Source organism: Nymphalis io, chromosome 15 (assembly GCF_905147045.1).
Source record: "Nymphalis io chromosome 15, ilAglIoxx1.1, whole genome shotgun sequence".
In the NCBI taxonomy this organism is placed as follows: domain Eukaryota; kingdom Metazoa; phylum Arthropoda; class Insecta; order Lepidoptera; family Nymphalidae; genus Nymphalis; species Nymphalis io.
Window position 1 is genome coordinate 6,447,726 of NC_065902.1, and position 14,013 is coordinate 6,461,738.

Here is a 14,013-nt window from a genome sequence, read left to right on the forward strand (position 1 = left end):
ACGGATCTTTATTTTATCTTAGAGAACAAAAATGCACATAATGTAAGCAATTTATATAATACATTCAGTATTTATATATCTCTCTCTTTTTAATTTATGGAACTGCAAATAATTTAGATAAAAATCTAAATTTGCTTGGCTGTAATACTGAATTAGGAATAAAGGACAAAAGTTGCACACATTTTATAATATTGAATTAAGAGTACAATATAATTTTATTGTTTGATTTTTTTATTTGATAAAATTTATTGCAATTATATTTCTGTTATATAATTAATATATATATGTGAAATATGTTTTCATGTCAGTGTTTATTGTTTATATTATTATATGATTAGCTTGACACCATAACATGTTATTAAGGGTTTGTTTACAAACAAATACCTAACATCTTAATCATTTATAATTAGTGCCAAAATCTTTTATATAATATAAACTTTATCACTAGGTACATTAACAAGTTGGACAATATATGCAGTTTATAATACTATTTCACTCACTTCTGAAATATACTATTTACTGAAGTATACTGTTTATTATGGAATTAACATTGTAAAATAGTTGATTTTATCTATTAAAATTTTAATAAATAATATAAGTTAATAATTAATCTTAATAAAAATTACAAAATGTTTAAGATTAAGAAAATTTGTTTTCCTGCTATTGGGTTGCTTAATGATATGAATGTAAAGTGAATGTATCACAAACCATAGTATTTTTTAAACATTCATTAATGTATTCTTAGGAATGAACAAACATCTCATTAATTATTTAAAAATAATTGTTAAAATAAATGTTTTTTTTTTTTTTTTTTTTATAGAATAGGAAGGCGGACGAGCATATGGGCCACCTGATGGTAAGTGGTCACCAACGCTCTTAGACATTGGCATTGTAAGAAATGTCAACCATCGCTTACATATCCAATGCGCCACCAACCTTGGGAACTAAGATTTTATGTCCCTTGTGCCTGTAATTACACTGGCTCACTCACCCTTCAAACCGGAACACAACAATATCAAGTATTGCTGTTTTGCGGTAGAATATCTGATGAGTGGGTGGTACCTACCCAGACGAGCTTGCACAAAGCCCTACCACCAGTAAATGTGAGGTGGTTAGTCAATTTTATGCACTTTTTTTAAATAATAATTACCACTCTAACCAAGTATGCATGACGAAAATGAACAAATTTCTGAATTTTTGTTAATTTATATGCAAAATTTATGAAATAATTTTACCTGGATTTTATACATTCAATGTAAGTCAGTCTTGTATTTTTTTGTAATTTAATAAAGTGTTTTATTAATCGAGTATTGGCTTTACTATGAGGAAGGTTATTTTTTAAGCTTAGAGTTGCTTGTTGAGAAAATGTTACATTGACACTTTGAATTATAAATTATTAGTTTTCATTAATATCTAACAAATATTCAATGACATTATTCATATATATCTTACATACATAATTTAAAAAAAAATAAGACAAACCAAAAAAGTAGTCATGTAAATTGAGATTTTATTACAATTAAGAAGAATTGAAGAGATGACTGGCATGTAAAACTGTCAGATATCAATCCAATTACTTGATGTGGCTGTTTCAATCCTTAAATTATTTTTTATTTTCTTAGGTACCAAGTTCTTGAGTAATTTAATTCATACATTATTTTTAATAATGTTACGATTTTACGCCTATACCACTTAAAAATTCTTTATTTCGGAAATTCGTGGTTATATTTCTATTGCCACCGAAACAACACTATAAATTGTTTATTTCATTTGATGTTAAACAGACCATTTTGATTTTAAAGACATTTTTAGTCCTAATTTTTTTGAGAAAATAAATAACATAAATTAACTTTATTAATATACGATTGGTATTGCCATACGACATTCCCTATAGGCACATAGTATATGTATAAAAAATAATTATCGTTCAATTGCTGATTATAATTGAAATTTAGTAACTTTTTAATCTGAAAGGTTTCATTGGTCTATGGCAGCGAATAACGCAAAATGTGACCGATACGCATTTAATATTTCGTCTGATTAGTATGTCCGACTTTGCTTATCATTTTAGAAATTGAAATAGGTTTATTCCTTATTCGATTAGTCGTAGAGGGTCCATTTCCTTCCTAGGGGTTCAAGCTTCAAAAATCCGACCGACAGACATACCGACAAAGTTACTTTCGCGTTTATATAATGACTATAGATCACAACATAATATGGATTTTCCGTATTAATCGGATAAATAGTTTATCTAAGAATAAAAAAAAATAACCACAAAACCAAATTTAAACTCTTTATAGTATTAGACATATTATGATACCAGCTTAGCAGTCAGGTCGATTGTGAAATATAAAACTAAAAATATAAAACTAAAACATCAGATCTTAATAGGCCACCGCAAGTCTAATATTACGTCATGTTAAACAATATTTTAATCTCTGATTAGCAGATAACTTAACTTGGACAACAACTCGGATAAGTATTATCTGGATAACATTATCTCTAGACGTTTAGATGTTAGTTAGGCTAAAGGGAAATTAAATTACGAAACACTTGTTAACTATGTGTCGTTGACATGTTAAGCCTATTTATGAGTATGCATGTTTCACACGTTAGATTTTTTTTTGTCTGGATGACATCAGTTGGGTATATTTTTGGATAGTTTGAGAGTCTTTGAGAATTCGTAAATATATTTACGCCATTTTTAAATAAATATTAATTTTCAATATGTAATCATAAAAATATTATATATTTATGTTTAACAGTAAAAAGACGACGAACGTGTGTCAATCGTCCACCAAAGTTCGAAAGCTTTTAAACGACAAACTTTATAAAAAAATGTTTCTTTAGACGAGTAAGTTTGTTTCGCATACATTTAATCGTAAAACATCTAAATTAACAATCTCTGACACTCTCTTTTCAATTTTTTTTCGTGTTCTTAGATTGTGTTGTTACCAGCACCAAGTGTTATATAATATAGCACAATCGATTACGTAAGTCAGTTACAAGTCGATACCTTTTCCAATTCCAATCGAAGGCTCCTCCGCTAAAGATAAACAAACCTTAGAAGACGTACATATTCCATGCGATTTGGTAATAGTTCTGCTATATTATGCACTGCAGTTCTTATACCGTTATGACACAACACACAACACAGTGTTACACTAATTTACTTAATACTACCCTAATTTTACTTCCAAAGTTCCAACAACTTTTCCAACTTGTTCCAACAACATTACTGGTGGTAGAGATTTGTGCAAGCTCGTCTGGGTAGGTACAACCCGCTCATCAGATATTCTACCGCAAAACAGCAGTACTTGGTATTGTTGTCTTTCGGTTTGAAGGGTGTGTGAGCCAGTGTTAATTACAAGCACAAGGGATATAACATCTTAGTTCCCAAGGTTTGTGGCGTATTGGTGATGTAAGCGATGGTTAACATGTCTTACAATGCCAATGTCTATGGGCGTTGGTCCATATGCTCGTCCGCCTTCCTATTCTGTAAAAAAAAAAACAACTATTTCGCCGTCATTCAAGACGCCGTTTTTCCGTGAATATCGTAGATTATTCTAGATGCAGAGCGATTCAAGATCGATTCGATCGATTATGGGTACTATACTAACAGGTGAAGTTAAATAAAAGCTTTTGACAAATTCTTTCGTTTACTGCCATTAAGTTTTAACCTAATCATTAAATAAACAAATTTGATTGCTGTGAAACTAAACAAAAATGTTTTCCACGTAATGTCGAATCTATTTGTAACAGACCGAACACCCATGAAGGGTCGATGTCACGTATCCTGGGAACTAATCTGTAGTGTGGAATCACGTGCGTAGGCCCGCTTCTCCCTTTCACTGAATACAATGTGTCCCTTTAAATATGTAAAAGGTATTTAATCGTGAATGATTGTGCCCGGAATTAGGGGCTTGCATCGTTTGTACAATCTTTAAAAAAAGGTCCCGCTTATATTTTTTCAAAAGTATATACATTGAAATGTCTAAGAAGTACTTTATTCTGTTTATGAATAGCCGCTAAGCTATTGTATAATACAGTTTATAATAAAGTTAATTGTGTTTATTTTAATATAGTTTTTCTGAACGACATACATTAATACAATTTAACGGTTATTTATTTACATACATTTTTATTCACGTACCCAAACTTACACAAACTATTGCAAAATTATTGTTATATAATCACTAAATATGTTAAAATTAACAAAGTCCTTCCGCCGCGTCTGTCTGTCTGTCTGCCTGAACGTGATAAACTTAAAACTTTCACCAATGAATAGATGAATAGAGGATTTAGGTTTGGGTTTATAATTCATCATAACATATAAATATGGATATTGAAATGGATGCTGAAATTTAACGATGATTTTTGAAGATGTCGAAAAAAAATTCATTTCCACTAGGAGCTTTCCGTGCCCATGCCACATAAACCAATAACCACATAAAACAAATATGTATATTACGATGTAAACGTAACCAGGCCCTTATTCTACCCGTATGAAACCGGACGGGTAGCTAGTATAATTTAAAATATTACAAGCACTACACGTCGCGGCTCCGACTACGGAAAGTTAAAAAGTTTAATTATTTCGTTTTCGTTTTACGTTGGTGTAATACTAAAACGTGTATGGCTATATTTACATATCTTGGCATTTTAAAAAGAATGACGTTTTGAACCGGTTGATTGAATGAATTCGAAGATTTGGGTGCAGAATTTTGCAACGCCAATTTTATCCAAATTTCAAGTACAAATCATAATATATATAGTAAAAGTTTAACCCGTGCGCTGATAGTTGTCATGTAGGATATTTCATTTTATAAATGTAATTTTAATCAAGGTAATTTAAATAAATATTCATATTTTCCTCCTTATTTATTTATGGATGGAACCGGGATAAGCGCTTTAAGTGCTAAACAAATATATAAAGTGAGATTGTTTGATTGCACAGACGTTGCTTACCCCTATTTGCATAGGGCGGATGATTTCCCCGAGGAACAATCAACACACTGTTTACACGTGGTTTGTATCTGCGGTAGAGATCTCTTAAATTACTGTTATCTAGATAAAAATCTTCAATGTAAAATACCAAAATGCAGCTGTAGGAGGGTGACATATAAGGTGACAAGTACGCAAGATGAATTCAAATAAGAAGTTTTCACTACCGGTGTTATTAAGTCTTAAAATATAAAAGATAATAGACTAACTTTGCATCTGCGTTGACGACATCAGATATTTTTTGTGAGAGAATGTTATTGTTTATGAATACTAAAGTAAATTTAAAATGTCATTATCAACCGTAGTAAACATTTTTAGTCGGTGATTATTTTGAAAAATACAATGCGTCTTAGAACGTCATTGTGTGATGCTATTATTTTGTTATATCTTATTCATTATCTTGATGATACACGGCTTAGGTCAAGGATCGTGAATCACTGTGTTACGTCACAGATATGAGAAATATTGCTATTTGTTAGACACTATGACGATCGGATCGAATATGCTTAAAAATATTTTGTACGTTTAAAAGCAAATGACGCTGTAATACGTGTTTTGTTATCTTAAATCGTGCGTATGTGTTTGAACAAATAAAATTAAACTACATATTTTTCGTCAAGTATGTAACAACCTGGGATTTCAAGGCTAATGGTCTTAAGTCGCTTGATTTAATTTTTTTTGTGATGAAATTAAAAAGGTTCTTAATTATTATGGATTCGGTACGATGTATTCCAATTTCGATTACAGAACAAACGATTTTTATTAGTGTAATTAAAACATGCGGCTAATAACGTAATTGCTATTGCTTCACTAAGAATAAATATTTCTAACCATTCAAGGAGAATCGTGTCACGTTTTCTTTTAAGTAAACGTTATATATAATATACATCATCACAAATAAAGGCACAAAGCGAAAATGAAATGAATACTAGTAATAATAATAACTAATATTTCATATTTGTCGTTAAATTAATAATAAAGAATATAGCTTTAAAATTTTCTACCAAAATTAACTATACAATTTAAATTATGAAACCTGTTTTCTGTTATTGTAGCTGTAAGAATTAATTACATAAATATATTTTAGAATTATTAATTCTTTATTTAATTAACACTAGCATTGTTTCTTCGAGATCCATGTTTCTTCGTTTGTTATAACTCTAATCAAACATATTACTTATTGGTTTCATGTGAGCGAAATATTTATTATCATATTTTTGCTAGTACTTTTTCTTTTTAACACGATTTCGTCTGGTATTTCATCTCACTCGCTGTCTTACATGCGTTTAACGCGAAATAATTGTAATTAATTTGATTGTTGTTTCTGTTATTGGTTTAATAATATAATAAGGAGATTTACTATATTCTCAAATTGATAATGCTATAATAACTGATAAGGATATTTTCTGAAGACTAATTTGACGATACGTATCTAAGATTGTCTACAGAGTTGATAATATTTATCAAAGTTTTATTTTAAACATATACATATACTTTGTTGTTTTTTATTTAACAAACATTGTATTATCATGAATAATTAAATGAAATGGAAATGAAATGAAAATATTCAAAAAACCACTTTTACATACATATACAGTAACAGCCTGTTAATGTCCCACTGCTGGGCTAAGGCCTCCTCTCCCTTTTGAGGAGAAGGTTTGGAGCTTATTCCACCACGCTGCTCCAATGCGGGTTGGTAGAATACACATGTGACAGAATTTCAATGAAATTAGACACATGCAGGTTTCCTCACGATGTTTTCCTTCACCGTTAAGCACGAGATGAATTATAAACACAAATTAAGCACATGAAAATTCAGTGGTGCTTGCCCGGGTTTGAACCCACGATCATCGGTTAAGATTCACGCGTTCTTACCACTAGGCCATCTCGGCTTTTACATACATATACATAAAATTAAAGTTATTTTTACTAATAAATAAAATGTAAGCAAAAATTACTAAACTACACGTTCGTCTATGTACTGTGTCAGTATAACTAAAATACTTTCCTAGCCAAGGTTTTTTTTTTCTAGTACCCGCAACAAAATGCCGCATCATGCATAATTCTATATACGTGACGTTTTTATTTTTTAAAATAGTTCATTGTCGAGACGATGCTCTCTCACAGTCTCTTTTATCGTGACCTGTAGTTTTTTTTATTATTCATAACTGTATTTGACGTGACTTTTTTTAACGACACTCAATTTTCCAATGAATGCTTTCGTGTCAATTGATTTTATGCGTAACGAATTAATTGCCATTTCTTTTCTGCAAGTTTTTGTGCACGTTTTATAAAAAGTAAAAACTGTCTGCGTGTAATAGATGAAAATAAATTTATTCTGATTAATCAAAACCAAAGGCGTAATTTTAAAATGACGCATATTGTACTTATAATTTATGATCATTGGTTTAATCATAAAAACTTTTGGGTTGTTACTTATATTGTGTAATAAAAGAGTTCCTGCTGTTCCTATTTTGTTAAATTATTATGGGGTGCGGGTGTGTACACATCATTTACTAAATGAAATATGTTGAGCTTTAGTTGTGTAGGTCGGGCTGCCCGTCGAGGGGTTAAAAATGTGGTATACGGTATTGATTCAAATATGCTCCACAGCTATTTATTTTTATGTTCTTATTTTGTTATTTATGGATCATTTGAAAGTCTCAATATTACGTTTTTATTTAATTCTTTTTTTGTTAATTTATAATACTTCTAGCTAATCGTCCCGGCTTTGCACGGGAAGATAAGAAGAAAAATGCATTTTGGACAGGATTTGCGTAAAATCCGTTCTTAGTGAGTTAAACTATTGAAACGAAGCCATTTCAGCGAATTGCGGACTCTTCGGTTGGATTGTAAAGGTTACGAAAGTTTTATTACCATCATTTCTTTAACTGCCACGTAGGTGGTGTGAAAGGTACCGCAACACAAGAAATCTATTTTAATTTATATTGTAGATTTAATTGTTCCTTTTAACACATCGTATTATAAAACAGAAAGATTGATCATAAATTTTATTACCTTAAATATTATAGATGAAGTTTTTGATAATAGGATCGTAGTTCCGATGCGTTTATTTTATGAGGATATTAATCTAACCAGTTGGACCGGTCCTTTGAATATTGGTTATTCATGAATTAGATAATAATATGTTTTACCTAACATTTGTTTGGAATCTTTTTTATCTGTCAATCTGTTTTAAAACGCTAACCATTCGTAAATACATTCCAAGTGTACTGTGTCATTACTTTATCTTAATGACTTGAAAGAAGTATGACTTGGTTTTTAAAGCATATTTCAAAAATGTATACTAGTTTATTTTGTGTAATGATTGTGCTTGTAGTAATATAAAAAACGTTATTCAATGATTGGATAATATTTAAAATAAAAAATCCTTATCTTTTCTTTTTTCAAGTAGGTATACAGTTTTGAAAACTTGTTCGCATGATCAAACTACTTATATCTAAGTCTGAGTTGAAAAACACAATACATGTATAAGATAATTATATAAGCTATAACTTATTTGTATTTATGTTTTATTTATTTATTTCGTTTTACTATTTAGAGAATTGCGTGTTCTGTATGAGACGATTCTGGTCGTTAGTTTTCTGACATGTCTCTTACAAAAATTTAGTCACGTAGCTATAGCTATGTACATAACAAATTTACATAACTTTCCATTACAGCAAATATTTATTTATCACAAACATGTAATAGATTGCATTGCATTGGAATTTATTGATTTTTACTCGATGATTGAGGTAACTCGTTACGATCGTACGGTAATTTATTCATTTGTTTTTTTTTTTTAATCTTTCGTTTCGTGTATCAATGTTTTATTGATATTCTGAATATGAAATCGATTTGTCGGACTTTGTGCAAGCTTGTCTGGGTTTATTTAGTTCCTTAGTATTATTGTGTTCCGGTTAGAAAGGTGGCTGAGCCAGTGTAACTACAGGCATCAGGGACAACATCTTAGTTCCCAACGTTGGTGGCGTATTGGCGATGTACGGGATGATCTTACAATGCCAATGACTGGGTGCTGGTGGCCCATTTACCCGTCCACCTACCAATTCTATAAAAAATATAAACATTTTAGATTATTGACTCATAACGTCAATCTTACTTATGGAATGAAACTTGAAATCAATCAATATTGTAGATACATATCGTAGATTTAGGGTCGCTCAGCGAGCAATGGAACGCGCGATGCTTGGGGTTTCTCTGGCAGATAGAATCCGAAATGAGGACATTCGCCAGAGAACTAAAGTCACCGACATCGCGCTTAGAATTAACTCGCTGAAGTGGAAGTGGGCTGGTCATGTCTCCAGGCGCATTGATGGCTGATGGAGCCGACACGTGTTGGAGTGGAGACCACGCTTAGGCAAACGTAGTGTAGGACGCCCTGTGACAAGATGGGCCGACGATTTAAAAAAGGTGGCAGGTTCGGGATGGATGCGGACTGCCCAAGATCGGGATGGTTGGCGTTCTATGGGGAAGGCTTTCGTCCAGCAGTGGACGGCAAAAGGCTGAAAAAAAAAATATCGTAGATTATGTTGTACGCAGATTGAATGTGCATACATATAATGTTATGATATAAAAGACATTTTGTAAAGTTTCAATATTATTAAATATTTAATAATATGAAAGTTGTATTGTAAACATTGCAAGAATTACAATTTTTATTATTAAAATATTTCACCTTGTAGTATTTTGTTTATAACCTTTCGGTTTTATTATTATTCGAATAATAAACTGCAAGTCACATGGGCGTTAGCATCCATAGCAATTTTTGGATTCCTGAAATATGAGTAATAATTTTATTCTAATCGTTCGAAATTTCATAATGACCTTCTTAGAAATAATATTGTGAAAACTACGCTTCAATAATTACTGTTTTTGGAGCTTTGGAATCAATCAAATCTTGTTAAAAAAAAGTTTTTCTTAAAGCAATATAAACTGTATAATTCAAACTATAGAAGAGGAGTAGAAACAAATACGAGTAATCCTTTTTTGATTCGTTAGATTTAATATGTAAAATTAAGACATCACTATAAATCTTATTTATTTTTGCTTAGTTCTCATAATACAATCAGAACAAGACATAACTTAAAATTAAACTGCAATCAGTTGATTGATATTACAAACGCTACCGTCACAGTAATGCCTTTGATAAGATGAAACGCAGCTGCAGCCATTTTGAACCCGCATTATACTCATGAAACGCTGGTCCATACGAGAGCCCATCGAGACTGCACTTGCAGCCAATTAGTTCCACTGGAGATGTTACAGTGCACTACATTATATACATTATATGTACAATCAAATAACGTTCTTAAGATGATTTACATAAAGGCGTGGTACGTATATATTTACGTTTGTCGCCACGTATGTACGTACCACCTACGTGAAGATCGCTATTAATACAATTACACAAATGCAAGACATACTCATTCAACGTACCGTTTTATGGGTTTTTATGAATATTATTAACGGCTATGCCTCATGTTTAACTGTAATCGAAGTAAAAAGAAACTTACGCTTAACAGACATTTTAATTTTTTGACTTTCGTTTTAAGAATGAAAATCAGAAATTTCATATTACATATTTATTTAATAATCGTTTATCGTACATAATATATATCTGGAATATTGCGTTCCACTTACAAGTAAATATCTAATCGGTGATAACGCATACAAGCCCTTGGTTTCAACATAACAGAAAGGTGAAATATAAAGTTTACTACAAATACTCAGTTAGCGTTGATAATAAAGACTTGTATCAATTTAAGTGGTTGTAAAACTAACGGTAATTGTACCTACACGCATCTTAGTAAAGACTTCAATAAAAAAGAAGTGAATGTGTGAATAATATCAAAATGTTTTACAATTACGAAGTTATTTGATTTCTTTTTAGCTTTTACAAATGCATTATGGTTAGATAAAATTTGTATTTAACTATTTATAAAGTTTTTATAAAATTGTATAATCAAATTAATCGTTATGTAATAATTATATAAGACGCATTAAGCAAACAAAAAGTCATTAATATAATTGTTTCATAAAAACTCATTCACTCAATGGCTTTTTCCAGTAATTTTGTCTAAGAAATAAAACGTTTTGAACATTTAAAATTCAAGTGGCACGAAATACATTTACGATTTCATTAAATTGTGTAAATTTTCATAGATTAAGAATTTTAAATACGTTATCATGTAAGTTATTTTATTAACGGCCTAATATATATTTTATGTATGTATATTCGGGTATAACATTTTTGGTTTTGAACCGATTTAGATGATTATATTTGATTTAAATTAAGGATAGATCCAAGGTTGTCTCATCTCGATTTCATTGATGTTATACATTGTTAGATTTTTATTTAAAGCATATACTGAAGGAATTTATTTATAATTCTGAACAAAAAAATGCTATGTATATGAATATGTTTGAATAGAATACCAAGTTTGTTTTTAGCTTTAAGATAAAATCTAGATCCGCATCTTGAGCTACGTTACTCGGTAATTGGCTCAAGTTATAAAGAATGACGTCATAATCTTTTAGTGATTTAGCAAATTTTTAAAATATTCCATCAATTCCACTTATGCACAGACCTAATGTACACGTATACGTCTTTTATCAAATGTATATGTAAGTGGTGCTTACAGTTTGAATGGCATTTCTAAGTAACATAATAACTTGATTACATCATGTTAAGCAGAATTTCATTAGACCAATCCAATTGCATTTGCTTGCGCGATATGCAATGGTAGCAGACTTAGTGGAACCCGTGACGTTTTATTATAAACGACATCTCTATATCTCCCTCGAAGTAATTTTCTTTATGATTTTTTTTTGCAACAAAATGTTCTTCGAAAAATATTTACATAAGTATGTAAATTTTTATACATGATATGTAAGTAGTAAACTATTCATTTTTATCAGTTATGTTGGATTAAAAGAAACTAAAGATAAAATGGTTTATATCGTTATATTTTATCTTTGATTTAAAAAAAAATACAAATAATAATAATAACAAAAAGTCGACAAAAACAAATTTAATTTTACAACAGAATGTATAAAAAGCTCTTAATAAAATAAATAGCAAATATTTTTAAGAAGACGATGCAGTCATTTAATGGTTTATTAACTTGATGGTCTATAAAAACATTTGAATATACTTCACCGGAAGCAGTTTGTTAAGTGGGCTATAAAAATGAAAATACGTACACACACATCTACTGCTTAAAGTAAACTATTTTAGTTTTATAATGATGTTCTTTTTCTGAATGAAATCAATTTGTCAAAGGGTTCAAATACAAAAATTTTAAAAATATATACTATTTTAAAAAGATATTATACCTAATAAAATTCGATCGTGCGTTATTTTCATATATATATATATGTATACGTATACGATAATATAATACGAATCATTACTTTTAGATAAGCCTAGTAATATTTATAATATTTGTCGGAAATGACAAAGGTTTGGTTTTCTCTTTTGAAGTCCTAAAAGATATAATATAGAGTTTATATGCTCTCAAGGAATAAAAACTGCCAAAATTTTAAGCAAAGATGACTGTCATGTAGTTTAATATTGTTATAACAATTCAAAGCACAGGATAGCTAGTGTATATATATGATCAATAAAACATGCGTTTCATAATAGGAAGTTTAAAACGGAAAGGTTCAAAACATGTATTAACATTTATTAATAATAAATAGTGTACTTGCCTGTAAGTAAATGCAATGGAACTGAAATAATACATAACATGTCATATTATCATATTAATTGTTACCTACTGTTAATTTTATATTTTAAAAGCCGAGATGGCCCAGTGATTAGAACGTGGGAATTTTAACCGATGATCATGGGTTCAAACCCGGGTAAGCAACCACTGTTTTTCATGTGCTTAATTTGTGTTTATAATTCATCTCGCGCTTGACGATGAAGGAAAACATTGTGAGAAAACCTGCATGTGTCTAATTTCACTGGCAGAATTTCCACATGTGTACTTCATCGACCCGCATTGGAGCAGCGTGGTGGAATAAGCTCCAAACCTTCACCTCAAAAAGGAGAGGAGACCTTAGCCCAGCAGTGGGACATTCACAGACTGTTACTGTACTGTAAATTTTATTGTAATTTTCGAAAAACATAGTAATTGTTCAAGTGGTCGGAAGTTGGAAACGTATAGTGAGACTTTATAAATGACAGTCATAATAATATGCAATTTTAAAATTGTTATTAAAAAAATTGGATATTTCCTGGTTCGTAACAGTGTTGTTATTATCATTTAATTAATTGTGCTAAGCGGGCACAGATTAAACGAATAACTCATAGAATAAACATTAACCCTATAGATAGATGTATCTTTATAATAACTAGGTTTGTCCGCGTTTAGGGAGAAGTGCTAGGTATATAAAAGTAGCCTTCCTTCCTTGAGGTTAAGTACAAAATTCGGTTCAGTGGTTCAGCGGACAGACAAACAGTTACTATCACATTTATAATATTAGTAAAGACTTCTGACGACCTTAATTGAATATTGTTTGTTCTACATCAAAATGGAAAACAATTAAACGTGCACACGTAAGTTCAAAGGGAAACAATGCATTATGTTAAACTTGACCTCAAGATATTCTTACACAACATCGTCAACGTGTTGCCTGGACTTACATTTCACAATATTACTTTTTAGGTATTCAGTGACAAAAGAGTATTTTTTACACTATTCTGTATATACATTACATTATAGAATAATATATTTTTTAGTTGTCAAATACATTTGTCATAAACGATTACGTATTCATAAAATGTAATTTAATGTAAGGATTAACTTAGGACAAGACGTCAGGGTTGGTGTCGGTATTTATAATTCGTCTTTGATCTTGTACACGACCGTGAAAGAAAATATCTAGTATGACTGTTGTTTGTATCAAAGGATTTTAACTTATCCATCCTTCTTGACATGGAAGGTAAGCTTTGCCCACTTTGGGACATTTAAAGTAATT

The 14,013-nt window shown here is 30.4% G+C and overlaps 1 protein-coding gene across 3 annotated transcripts in view; it reads left to right on the forward strand.

Moving 5' to 3' along the window:
* LOC126774002 (protein spinster) overlaps window positions 1–14,013 on the forward strand; it is a 31,237-nt gene that overhangs the window by 583 nt on the left and 16,641 nt on the right. The gene's annotated exons all lie outside the window — the stretch shown is intronic.